The sequence below is a fragment of the Lactuca virosa genome, chromosome 5 (assembly GCF_052849685.1).
Source record: "Lactuca virosa cultivar CGN04683 chromosome 5, Lactuca_virosa_CGN04683_v6, whole genome shotgun sequence".
In the NCBI taxonomy this organism is placed as follows: Eukaryota; Viridiplantae; Streptophyta; class Magnoliopsida; order Asterales; family Asteraceae; genus Lactuca; species Lactuca virosa.
In genome coordinates this window covers 418,203,553-418,218,721 of record NC_136430.1, presented here as the reverse complement: position 1 = coordinate 418,218,721, position 15,169 = coordinate 418,203,553, and the positions used below count along the sequence as shown (strand labels likewise).

Below are 15,169 nucleotides of genomic sequence, written 5' to 3'. Positions count from 1 at the left end.
GACAATGATGGAATGGATTGATGCAAAGAACGCATTGAAAGGGATATAAAAGTAGATGTATCGGAAGTTTGGAAATATGTGGTTGTGAATGATATTCATACATTTTCTTTTTTATAGTTTATGTATTATAAACAAAGTGTGTATGGACAATCGTTATTTTTTGAATGGTTAAATGACCGGTCAATATTTAGTTGAACACTATGTATGGTTGGAAATATTATTTGTAAAAATTTAGAATAAGATTTATATGTTAATAATGATAAAAGAAAATCATATTTACTTTGAATGATACATTTTAATTTTTTTTTCTTATTAGGACATCATGGTTGTCAATAAAATATTATTTTAGAATAACATTATAGGTGTCTGTATATATAGAATATTCGAATAGAGTAATTTTGTGTTGTTAAAATTTAATATTATGAAATTATGTGTAGTATTCTAATATTAAAAAATAATATTCTAAAATTATGTTGTAACGTGTAAAATGAACTTATATTTAATATGTTATTGTTACGACATCATGGTTATCAATAGAATATTCTGATAGAATATTATTATAAATTTATGTATATGTAGAATATTCTAGTAGAATAAATTTATGTATTCTCCGTTTTCATACGCTATAGGTAATGATTTTTTAGAATAGTAAATATTTTAAAATTAATATACATATGTATAATATTCTAATATAGTAATTTTATGACACCTTCAACATATTGTATGGATAGTGTGTAATGTTAATAAGACCTTCCATATATTAATTGAGTTTTAAATTAATTTATATATACATAATAATATGTTGCCTGTTTTCATAAGTTACATGAACAATATTCTAATATTATAATGCTCGAAGATTTTTTGACTTCTATGTAGAATATTCTAATAGAACAATGTCTAATTAAACTTAGACTTTTTAACACTCATTAACATGCTATTATTCTAGTTATTCTAAATGTTCAATATTTAGTATTTTGCTATTTAGATGTAATAATACGAAATTGTATGTAATATTTTGATATTAAAGTGTAATATTATAAAATTTATTGTAATGTGTAAAATGAACTTATATAATGTAAGATTCTAATATATTAAATATGTGTTTAATAACTTGATATTATAAATATTCTGATTTGACGAATTATTTTGTTAGAAATTACTTGTTTTAATCATTTTGCCGAAGTAACCTGTAATGTTCTGATAGTGTTTGATATACTATGAAGTAATGTGAAATATTATGACATTATGTGTCATATTATCATTTTAGACATTCTGAATTTGTTGGAGACAACTTGCTTCAAATATTTTTGTTAAATAATATGTAATATACGATTTTAGACATTTTATTTTTGTTGGAAACAACTTTTTTTGAATCTTTTTGTGAAGTATTGTGATAGTACTTGATTAACAATGAGGTAATGTGAAATATTCTGAAATTAGGTGTCATTCTGATTTTAGAATATGTAATATTCTAAAATTGAAAATTAATGCAATAAGAATGTTGTTAATTTAATTATTAATGTGTTGTTTATTAAGGTATAACTTTCATAATATTGTTATTGAATTATGAATATCAACATTAATTTTGTTTATGTAGATAAATTTAGTAGAATGGCAAAATCGAAGGTCAAAAGAGTCTATGAAACTAAATTAAAAGATCCTGATGAGTAGAAAAACACTGATAATTTGAAAACCACATTTTAAGTTTTTACCATAAAACTCTTTCACATGATGGCAACTTATAAAATCTATTACACATTCATTAAAATCGACACTTGCAGTTGAAAACTTCTAGCTTGTAATATTTAAGTTCCTTTCAAGTTTTGTTTTATCAGCAAAAACTCTTTGCAACCAGAAATTAAAGAATTGTTAGAATCGAGTATGGATTACATAATCAAAGATTTGAAAATGAAGTCAACGTGTCATAGAAAATGTAATTGATAATACATCATAATAATGTATTATGTAATGTAATTGATCATACAACACACAATGTAAATATTGGTAAAAAATAATCTAAATCTAATAATATTTTTCCATACAACCCTTTACTGCACAAGAATAATCAATATTGCTAAAAGAGACATATCGAACCTTTTTTGTTTTAAGGATAAAAAGATTTAAAAAAAACTATGGTAATGATCATATTCTAGAAACATATTTAAGATCATCCAATATTTTCTTTAGCACAACCATTTCCTGCAAGTTAACAAGAGCATATTCAAACAAAACTTTGCTAAAAAGACATCACCAACATTCTGTGTTTGAAGAAAAAAACATATATTTAACAAAAATATGGTAAATTAGTAAGAGTAGTCAACATGACATTGTTTTAGACCAAATGTGACTCATATTTTGGAAATATATTTATATTCTTAAAAAAAAGTCTTTTGTTGTGGGAATGAGGAATGATACATCAGACTCTTTGTTCATTCAGGATTTTTATCAATGAGGAATTCAAGTATAGTTTTAAGAGAATTTTCTCAAGAATAATAATTGCTTTGTACATACCTTATCAGTTTTACAGATAAATTGCAAAATGCTTTGTACATACCTTATATTGGTTAATAAATGAAAGTACATTGGCAATCCCGCCCTATGCAAAACAAAATATTTTTTGCAGTCGTAATTCTACTATCTGATTTAGTAACATGAACTTATCAACAAGATGATGTTAATGAAAAACAAACATTAAAACATACAACAAATTGTTGAAAAACATATTGATTGAATAAAATTACAAAATTAAACCTTGAAACAAATGATGTATTCTTAAATAACATATTCTAGGTTAACTTGTGTTCTAGGTTAAACAGATTCAATCAATCAGTATGATGATTGATTTCTAAAATAACGAATCAGACTTAGATGAATTGGGGAATCTCTAATCACATGAAGATTAAATCATTTTATGCTAATAGGTCAAACACATAATATGATACATGCAAGTAACATTAAAATTTGAATCTTGTTGTTCTAGGTTAAACAGAAGTAACAATGAAAGTGATGAAAATTCAAACCTTGAGCAATTGATGAAATCACAATACAGAATGATAAATCACAGCTTGAAAGAGCGTAAACAGTTGTTGAAGATGAACATTAACATAAATCACTAAACACTTGAACCTCTACCTTGGATGAAAATTGATGATCACAGAGCTAAAAGTTAATCACAATATTTTGATGAATTGCTAATGTAGATAAATGAAAATCAACCTCAACCAATTAGATTATTACATGAAAATGTAGAAGAATGAAGAAGATGAACTCCAAAATCACAAAAATCGTAAATTTAATGCTTGTGATTTTGACAGGTTAGGATCAATGATCGACCAGTGAATGGTGATCTCAAATACCAGGACGATCCAGTAGAAAGAAGTGAATATTTTAGGAGATGAAGATTGATTACATGAATATGAATATTAAGGAATATCGATCGCATAGGAGTAATGATTTTGGAAGAAGAATCAAAGCAGAAGAGTAGGTTCTTGATGATGTGAATATGACGCTAATAATCTACCAGATCTGGTGAAGATGTTATATTTAACCTAATGACTAATCTGCTACTAATTATCTAATCTAGTACATTAATTAGTGTTAATCACTTTCTTTATGAGACAACAGATTAGTTTTGATCAAAGGCTAAGATGTTGTGCCCATGTCTCACAAAATATCATTGGTCTCAAATGAACCTAACTCTCTCTCTCTCTCTATATATATATATATATATATATATATATATATATATATATATATATATATATATATATATATATATATATATATATATTCCACCAAATTAACTTAAATATTATCGTCAAACAAAATAAAACATGTTTTTAATATGGCATGATATTCCACTAAAACAATTCAAATAGACAAAATTGCAAAAATGGTCCCTGTGGTTTGTCAATTTCTGTGGGTAAGGTCCAAAAAAAGTTTATTAGCAAAAAAGGTCCATATTTGGTGGTTTTGTTGTGGTTTTAGTCCTTACTTCGTTAAGTTTAACAACATGGCTGTTAACTTTTGGCAAATAAAAATTTTACCCCTGGGACCATTTCTGCAGTTTTATCTTTTTACCAAACTACAAGGACCAATTATGCAATTTTTCTTTTTCATTTTATTGAATTATTGTATATTAATTATTTTAATTAATTTTTTTATAACTTTTTTCTTATTGTATTATTTTTTATTGGATTATTATATATTGATAAATATTATTTTTAATATATTATATTTATATATTAATAAATATTTATATATTTGATTATTAATTTTTTTAATTAAATTTTTTTTGAATTTCTGCTTTATTGCATTAATTCTTTTTTATTGGATTATTATATATTAATAAATATTATTTTTAACATATAATATGTATCTATTAGTAAGTGTTACTTTATTGGATTATTAATTTCATTTAATTACTTTTTTTTAATTTTTATTGCGTTAATTCTTTTTATTGGATTATTAATTTAAAATTTATTATTTTTATTTATAATAAATAATATTTTTTTTAATTGTTTTTATTTTCTTTTAATTTCTTTCTTTATTGTTTAAATAAAAATACCAAAAAATCTCACCCAGCCCACATTTCCTAATTTATTTTAAATATTTGGAAGATAACATATTTTGGACAACACCACCACCATCGCTCAGTCACAACAAACCACTATTGGCCCGTCTCCAACAGATAAATATTATTTTATTATATTATATTATATTCGTCGGAATCCTCTATATCTGCCACTAAGTTGACCATATTCTACTACAACCACGAGGAGGTCCGATCCAAACACTCCTGGTCAGCTCCTCCATTCGTTGCTTTTTACCACCTTGCGTCGTCGTATCATCTCGCTGGAAATCGTCGATCATCGACTACAGTCGGCCATTCTCAACGAAAACTACACCAGTCGATCAGGCCAGTCCCAGAGGGTGGGCGATAGGGGCGACCGTCCAGGGCCTATCTTTTAAAAGGACCCAATTTTTTTTTATGGAAATTGTTATATTTAGAAGATAGTACAAGTAATTTTCTTTCAACTATTTAGTTATTATTAAAAAAAAAAAAAAAAAAAAAAAAAAACTTGATGACTATTGTGTATTTAAGGGCTCAATTTTTTTCTTTCGCCCTGGGCCCAAAATATGTTTGGAACGGCCTTGCAGTCGACTACCCACACAATGTGCAATAAACTCCAGAAAACATACAACCTCCAGCCGAATATTCATTACAAATACCGCCATCGATGACGACAATGATAGATCGAGGGTTTTCAAACCACCATAGCCACTACAGGGGGTGGCAAGGTTGTAAAACTCGTTATTCGGTACTCGTTCGGCCGACCGCCGAGTAACGAATACTCAGATTTGGTAATTCATCTTGAAATATTTTTAGGGAAATTATATATGTCAAAATCATAAGTTAAAATCATAAGTTTATTGAAATATATAACAAATTTAGGTATATGTGAATACACAAAAACTAAAATACACACAATGATCTCACTTCGTGAATAATTACTGAAATTATATACATATAATATTTATCTATTGGAGACTGCCCGAAAGTGGTTTGTTGTGACTGAGTGATGGTGGTGGTGTTGTCCAAAATATGTTATCTTCCAAATATTTAAAATAATATAGGATAGGTAGGTGGGTGAGATTTTTTGGTATTTTTATTTGAAACAATAAAGAAAGAAATTAAAAGAAAATTAAAAAAATTAAAAAATATTATTTATTATAAAGAAAAATAATAAATTTAAGTTAATAATTCAATAAAAAGAATTAACGCAATAAAAAAATTAATAAAAAACTAATTAAATGAAATTAATAATCCAATAAAGTAACACTTACTAAGAGATACATATTATATGTTAAAAATAATATTTATTAATATATAATAATCCAATAAAAAAGAATTATTGCAATAAAGAAAATTTAAAAAAATTAAAAATCAAATAAAATAATATTTATTAACATATAAATATAATATATTAAAAATAATATTTATTAATATATAATAATCCAATAAAAAAATAATACAATAAGAAAAAAGTTATAAAAAAATAATTAAAATAATTAATATACAATATATCAATAAAATGAAAAAGAAAAATTACATAATTGGTCCTTGTAGTTTGATAAAAAGATAAAACTGCAAATATGGTCCCAGGGGTAAATCTGTCATTAGCCAAAAGTTAACAGTCAGACTGTTAAACTTAACGAGGTAGGGACCAAAACCACAACAAAACCACCAAATAATGACCTTTTTTGCTAATAAACTTTTTTTGGACCTTACCCACAAAAATTGACAAACCACAGGGACCATTTTTGCAATTTTGTCATTCAAATATGATTGTTATTAAATAAAGACATGTCTTAAATAAATAAATAGCCGATTATCCCTATAAAATGATATCTTGAAATTTGTTTCACAAGTGCCTCAGTTCGATACATATTTTGACATATTTTGTCTTATTTTTGCTTCTTTATTGCAATTATATACACACACGTCGTTTTCTATCATATACACATTGTAATTGTCCGATGTTCTTATAATTCAACTTCTAACTTGATTTACGTCCAAAATTTTTATAAATTTCATATTTATCTTCCTCTTACGTAATTTACATTTTCAACTATAATATATATAGCCTAGTAGACGTTCGACAAAAAGATGTGATTTAAGAGGAAAATAGTAGTGGAATTTCGAAAATCTTCAAAGTAATCAAGTTATGGTTAAAGTTTAAGAACATTATAATGAATATATCAAACAAAACGACATATTATGATGAGTTTGGGTACCTAAGCTTATATACCCTTAATGGTATATTCACTTTTTTCATATATATATATATATATATATATATATATATATATATATATATATATATATATATATATATATATATGCGCTTATTATTTATTTTAGATTTAGATTTTCACAATATAGGTAAGAGTTAATCCTAATCACATTCCTAATTATTTTAAAACAAATAACTTTGCTCCACATACCTCCCCTCACATTCCTAGTTTTTTTAATTGATTTTATTTAATTTCTTTTTATTGGATTATTATATATTAATAAATATTATTTTTAATATATAATATTTTATATATTAATAATATTAATTTATTGGAGTATTGATTTCTTTTAATTAATTCTTTTTTAATTTCTTTTTTATTGGATTAATTCTTATTTATTGGATTATTATATATTAATAAATATTATTTGTAATATTAAATATTTGTATATATGAATTAATATTACTTTATGGGATTATTAACTTCTTTTAGTTATTTTTTTTAATTTCTATTGTATTATTCCTTTTTTGTCGGACCGAGTTTGAGACATATTTTGGACAAAACCACAATTTTTGGACCGCGAGATAGTGGTGGTGTTGTCCAAAATATGCTATCGTCCGGAATGCCCATTCTGGACGAAGTGGTTATTTTTGCTAAAAATTGGTTATTTTCTTCAAATACACATTAAAATGTTGTTAGATTACTTAATTTTCTGTTTACTAATGTACAATAATTTAAATAAATAATAACAAATAATTATAAATATCAATAATCCGATAAAATAATATTGATTAATACATTAATATTATATATTTAAAATAATATTTATTCATTTATAACAATTAAAAAAATAATTAATATAATAAAAAAAGTTTTAAAAAAGAAATTAACTAAAAGAAATTAATCCAACAAAATTTCAAGAACAATGCCCAAAAACCCACCTCTTCTAATTTATTTTAAATATATAAAAGATAACATATTTTGGACAACATCATCGGTATCACTCGGTCTGAAAATGGTAATTTTGTCCAAAATATGTCTCAAAACTCGGTCCGACAAAAAAGAATTAATACAATAGAAATTTAAAAAAATAACTAAAAGAAGTTAATAATCTCATAAAGTAATATTCATTAATATATATATATATATATATATATATATATATATATATATATATATATATATATTTAATATTAAAATAAATTTATTAATATATAGTAATCCAATAAAAAAGAAATTAAGAAAGAATTAATTAAAAGAAATCAATACTCCAATAAAATAATATTATTAATATATTAAATATTATATATTAAATACAATATTTATTAATATATAATAATCCAATAAAAAGAATTAATCCAATAAAAAAGAAATAAAAAAATTTAATTTAAAAAAAAAAACTAATTTATAATACTTCGATAAAGTTAAAAAGAAGATATGTAGAAATGGTCTCTATGGTTTGGTAAAAAAACTCAATTGCAGAAATGGTCCCTGAGGGTAAAATAGTCATTTTAAAAACGTTAACAGGCCTGTTAAAGTTAAGGACATCAGGACCAAATCCGCACAAGGTATCCAAAATTGGGCCACTGGTGCACCATAAAACCTTTTTGGACCAAAACCGTAGACGGAGACGGATCTGCGAGGTCACAACAGACAAGGCCGTTAGAGCCGTCCCAGGGACTGTGCCCCGGGAGCGGACTCCGACGGTCAAGTTAGATCATCTGGTAGATCTGAGATGGTTCTCCTTAGCTAGAGAGAACCATCTTGGTGCTGGTGGTGTATGGTGGTTGACGGCGGAGGGTGGCGGCTGGGCCACCCGGCCAGAGTCTAGGGTGGCGGCTGAGCCAAAGGGGAGGATCCCCTTCCATGGAGGAGGTACTATTCATTATATAGGGGACAATTAGGTCAAGGGGAATTAAGTCAGGCCTTGGGCCAGCCCAATTCAGGCCCAGCTAGCAAGGAGCTGGGCGAGGCCGCCCGGAGGCGTCGGGCGGGGCTGGCGAGCGCGCACCAGGCAAGGCTGGCGGGCGCGCACCAGGAAAGGCCGGTAAGGGAGCGCCAGGCCGGGCCGGCAGGAGAGTCCCCAGCAAGGCTGGCAAGGGAGTCCCCAGCAAGGCTGGCAAGGGAGAGCCAGGCCAGGGAGCGCCAGGCCGGGCCTGCGGGGGAGTCCCCAGCAAGGCTGACACGGGAGTCCCCAGCGATGCTAGCGGGAGCGCACCAGGCAGGGCTGGCACGCTAGAGTGGTCTAGGTAATGCTAATAGACCATACATTATATATATATATATATATATATATATATATATATATATATATATATATATATATATATATATATATATATATATATATATATATATAAGGTAAAGATCAAATGAGATCATCTAAAAGACTGAGAACGTGAGAACAGTTCTGCACCAATAGCCAAATGAAATCAACCTCAACCAATTAGATTATTACATGAAAATGTAGAAGAATGAAGAAGATGAACTCCAAAATCACAAAAAGCGTAAATTTAATGCTTGTGATTTTGACAGGTTAGGATCAATGATCGACCAGTGAATGGTGATCTCAAATACCAGGACGATCCAGTAGAAAGAAGTGAATATTTTAGGAGATGAAGATTGATTACATTAATATGAATATTAAGGAATATCGATCGCATAGGAGTAATGATTTTGGAAGAAGAATCAAAGCAGAAGAATAGGTTCTTGATGATGTGAATATGACGCTAATAATCTACCAGATCTGGTGAAGATGTTATATTTAACCTAATGACTAATCTGCTCCTAATTATCTAATCTAGTACATTAATTAGTGTTAATCACTTTCTTTATGAGACAACAGATTAGTTTTGATCAAAGGCTAAGATGTTGTGCCCATGTCTCACAAAATATCATTGGTCTCAAATGAACCTAACACTCTCTCTCTCTTATATATATATATATATATATATATATATATATATATATATATATTCCACCAAATTAACTTAAATATTATCGTCAAACAAAATAAAACATGTTTTTAATATGGCATGATATTCCACTAAAACAATTCAAATAGACAAAATTGCAAAAATGGTCCCTGTGGTTTGTCAATTTCTGTGGGTAAGGTCCAAAAAAAGTTTATTAGCAAAAAAGGTCCATATTTGGTGGTTTTGTTGTGGTTTTAGTCCCTACCTCGTTAAGTTTAACAACATGGCTGTTAACTTTTGGCAAATGAAAATTTTACCCCTGGGACCATTTCTGCAGTTTTATCTTTTTACCAAACTACAAGGACCAATTATGCAATTTTTCTTTTTCATTTTATTGAATTATTGTATATTAATTATTTTAATTAATTTTTTTATAACTTTTTTCTTATTGTATTATTTTTTATTGGATTATTATATATTGATAAATATTATTTTTAATATATTATATTTATATATTAATAAATATTTATATATTTGATTATTAATTTTTTTAATTAAAATTTTTTTGAATTTCTGCTTTATTGCATTAATTCTTTTTTATTGGATTATTATATATTAATAAATATTATTTTTAACATATAATATGTATCTATTAGTAAGTGTTACTTTATTGGATTATTAATTTCATTTAATTACTTTTTTTTAATTTTTATTGCGTTAATTCTTTTTATTGGATTATTAATTTAAAATTTATTATTTTTATTTATAATAAATAATATTTTTTTTAATTGTTTTTATTTTCTTTTAATTTCTTTCTTTATTGTTTAAATAAAAATACCAAAAAATCTCACCCAGCCCACATTTCCTAATTTATTTTAAATATTTGGAAGATAACATATTTTGGACAACACCACCACCATCGCTCAGTCACAACAAACCACTATTGGCCCGTCTCCAACAGATAAATATTATTTTATTATATTATATTATATTCGTCGGAATCCTCTATATCTGCCACTAAGTTGACCATATTCTACTACAACCACGAGGAGGTCCGATCCAAACACTCCTGGTCAGCTCCTCCATTCGTTGCTTTTTACCACCTTGCGTCGTCGTATCATCTCGCTGGAAATCGTCGATCATCGACTACAGTCGGCCATTCTCAACGAAAACTACACCAGTCGATCAGGCCAGTCCCAGAGGGTGGGCGATAGGGGCGACCGTCCAGGGCCTATCTTTTAAAAGGACCCAATTTTTTTTTATGGAAATTGTTATATTTAGAAGATAGTACAAGTAATTTTCTTTCAACTATTTAGTTATTATTAAAAAAAAAAAAAAAAAAAAAAAACTTGATGACTATTGTGTATTTAAGGGCTCAATTTTTTTCTTTCGCCCTGGGCCCAAAATATGTTTGGAACGGCCTTGCAGTCGACTACCCACACAATGTGCAATAAACTCCAGAAAACATACAACCTCCAGCCGAATATTCATTACAAATACCGCCATCGATGACGACAATGATAGATCGAGGGTTTTCAAACCACCATAGCCACTACAGGGGGTGGCAAGGTTGTAAAACTCGTTATTCGGTACTCGTTCGGCCGACCGCCGAGTAACGAATACTCAGATTTGGTAATTCATCTTGAAATATTTTTAGGGAAATTATATATGTCAAAATCATAAGTTAAAATCATAAGTTTATTGAAATATATAACAAATTTAGGTATATGTGAATACACAAAAACTAAAATACACACAATGATCTCACTTCGTGAATAATTACTGAAATTATATACATATAATATTTATCTATTGGAGACTGCCCGAAAGTGGTTTGTTGTGACTGAGTGATGGTGGTGGTGTTGTCCAAAATATGTTATCTTCCAAATATTTAAAATAAATTAGGATAGGTGGGTGGGTGAGATTTTTTGGTATTTTTATTTGAAACAACAAAGAAAGAAATTAAAAGAAAATTAAAAAAATTAAAAAATATTATTTATTATAAAGAAAAATAATAAGTTTAAGTTAATAATTCAATAAAAAGAATTAACGCAATAAAAAAATTAATAAAAAACTAATTAAATGAAATTAATAATCCAATAAAGTAACACTTACTAATAGCTACACATTATATGTTAAAAATAATATTTATTAATATATAATAATCTAATAAAAAAGAATTAATGCAATAAAGAAAATTTAAAAAAAATTAAAAATCAAATAAAATAATATTTATTAACATATAAATATAATATATTAAAAATAATATTTATTAATATATAATAATCCAATAAAAAAATAATACAATAAGAAAAAAGTTATAAAAAAATAATTAAAGTAATTAATATACAATAATTCAATAAAATGAAAAAGAAAAATTACATAATTGGTCCTTGTAGTTTGATAAAAAGATAAAACTGCAAATATGGTCTCAGGGGTAAATCTGTCATTAGCCAAAAGTTAACAGTCAGACTGTTAAACTTAACGAGGTAGGGACCAAAACCACAACAAAACCACCAAATAAGGACCTTTTTTGCTAATAAACTTTTTTTGGACCTTACCCACAAAAATATACAAACCACAGGGACCATTTTTGCAATTTTGTCATTCAAATATGATTGTTATTAAATAAAGACATGTCTTAAATAAATAAATAGCCGATTATCCCTATAAAATGATATCTTGAAATTTGTTTCACAAGTGCCTCAGTTCGATACATATTTTGACATATTTTGTCTTATTTTTGCTTCTTTGTTGCAATTATATACACACACGTCGTTTTCTATCATATATACATTGTAATTGTCCGATGTTCTTATAATTCAACTTCTAACTTGATTTACGTCTAAAAATTTTATAAATTTCATATTTATCTTCCTCTTACGTAATTTACATTTTCAACTATAATATATATAGCCTAGTAGACGTTCGACAAAAAGATGTGATTTAAGAGGAAAATAGTAGTGAAATTTCAAAAATCTTCAAAGTAATCAAGTTATGGTTGAAGTTTAAGAACATTATAATGAATATATCAAACAAAACGACATATTATGATGAGTTTGGGTACCTAAGTTTATATACCCTTAATGGTATATTCACTTTTTCCATATATATATATATATATATATATATATATATATATATATATATATATATATATATATATATATATATATATATATATATATATATATATATATATACACGCGCTTATTATTTATTTTAGATTTAGATTTTCACAATATAGGTAAGAGTTAATCCTAATCACATTCCTAATTATTTTAAAACAAATAACTTTGCTCCACATACCTCCCCTCTCAAAATAACAGATTTCATAGCCAAAAGCTTTATTCTAGATTTGAAAAATATATATACATAAAATATGAGATTACAGAAAATATCAAAATGTAAAAAACATAACAAAAAATTATGCAGCAATGATTACATTCCGATTCTTGTTGATTTCATTTTGATAAAATTGCAAAAATGGTCCCTATGGTTGGCAAAATTCTGTAGTTTGGTCCAAAACGAAATGTTGGTGCACCGCCAGTCCAATTTTAGATACCTTGTGTGGTTTTTGTTCCTATGGTTGCATTTTTGTGTGTTTTTAGTCCAGACCCAGCCTGAAATGACGAATATGCCCTTTGATAATTCTTTTTTATTTATTTTTATCTTTTTATTACTATTTTCATTAAAAAAAAATAAAAAGAAAATAACACCACCCTACCCTCCTCCCCCTCTCTCTCTCTCTCTCTTGCCCTAAATACGAAAAATACTCTTGTCCAGGTCCAGATGCTAATCTTTGGTTGCAAACCCTTAACTGCCTCCCCATTAATCTTGGCGATTTCTTGATACATTCCTCCATTGATCATCAAATAATCTCTTAAAGCTCCATAGTTACCTCCCATGGCACCCGAAAGTGTGCGTATGTAAGTACCTTGAGCTTGAGCAAGAGCAACAAGTCCCTCTGCCTCCTTCTGTTTTGCATATAATTCGCCGTTGGCGACTGTTGGCGGGAGTAGAGTATCACCTCCGCCATTGCCTTCTGAGCCTCCGCTTGTTTCTCCTTCTCGTACAGAATTGCTTCAGTTGCCTTCTGCTTTCTGTAAAGCTCCTAATTCGCCTCTTGTACCTTTGTTTAGGTCAAACAGATAGAAATTCAATTTCGTGAAACATAGGTGATTAATCGTATTCGATTAATTTGTGTTATGTTTGTTGCCTTGTACCTTTGCTTAGGTCAAACAGATAGAAATTCAACCTTTGAATCCTTGGACCACTTTACCTTCTTCATTGCCAACTCTGCATTTGCTTCAGCCACTTTAGCCTCCCTCTGGTTCTCAAACACCTTCACCTCCGTTTTCACCTTTATCTCTTCCTTCTTCCCCTGTCCTTGTCTCTGTGTCGTTATGATCTTCGTCTCTGCGTCTATCTTCACTGCATTCTGAAGTGTCTGGCCTTGGCGAAGCTTGGATCCAATTTCACCCTTAAACAACAATCAATCGTGAATCACAAACTGAGTATCTACCATTCAAAACCTAAGCAACATAATACCATCATCTTGGCTTCAGAAACATCAATCTTAGCTTGATTTGCAGCCTCCTGTTGGATTTTTTGCCTTAAATACGAAAAATACTCTTGTCCAGCTTCAGAAACATCAATCTTAGCTTGATTCTCAATGGTGACAACTTTTAGTGAAGGGGGAAGAAGGGAACTCACATGAGTGGATACCCACAAGCAGATTTGTGAACCGCCGACTATTTTACCCAAATGGCGACAAAGGTTAGGATCAAGGGGATGATTTTTGGGGTGAAGGTCATTAATCTGATTTGTTAGGTATGTTCGTGGAATGGAAACACCACACACAGAGAGAGAGAGAGAGAGAGAGAGAGATCTTTTTCTCAATTTTAATTAATGAAAAACATTTGAATAAATATAAAAAAATAAAAAAAAACAAATATAAGGGTATAATAGTCTTTTTATGTTGATAGGGACCAAAAACAATAGAAAGATCCAATTTTGGACCGGTTGTGCACCAACATTTCGTTTTGGACCAAAAACAAATAAATTTGCCAACCATAGGCACCATTTTTGCAATTTTGTCTTTCATTTTTCTCGCATTTGATTTCTTACCGTTTATCTCCCAAAAATCAGGTATACTTACACGACAAAATTACAAAAATAGTCCCAGTGGTTGTCAAAATTATGCGGTTTTGGTCCAAAAATGTTTGGTGGTACACCAGTTGTCCAATTTTGGATACATTGTGTGAATTTGGTCCCTATGTCGTTAACTTTAACAGTTTGATTGTTAACTTTTTTAAAATGACTATTTTACCCTAATGGACCATTTATGTAATTGAGTCTTTTTACCAAACCATAGGGACCATTTTTGCATATATTCTTTTTAAATTTATTGAAGTATTATATATTAGTTTTTTTAATTGATTTTATTTAATTTC

The 15,169-nt window shown here is 28.1% G+C and overlaps 1 pseudogene; it reads right to left on the bottom strand.

Annotated features, from left to right (window-relative positions):
* Positions 1-2,142: 2,142 nt before the first annotated feature.
* LOC145114044 (flotillin-like protein 4) lies at positions 2,143-14,820 on the bottom strand (annotated as a pseudogene).
* Between the last annotated feature and the right edge of the window lie 349 nt (positions 14,821-15,169).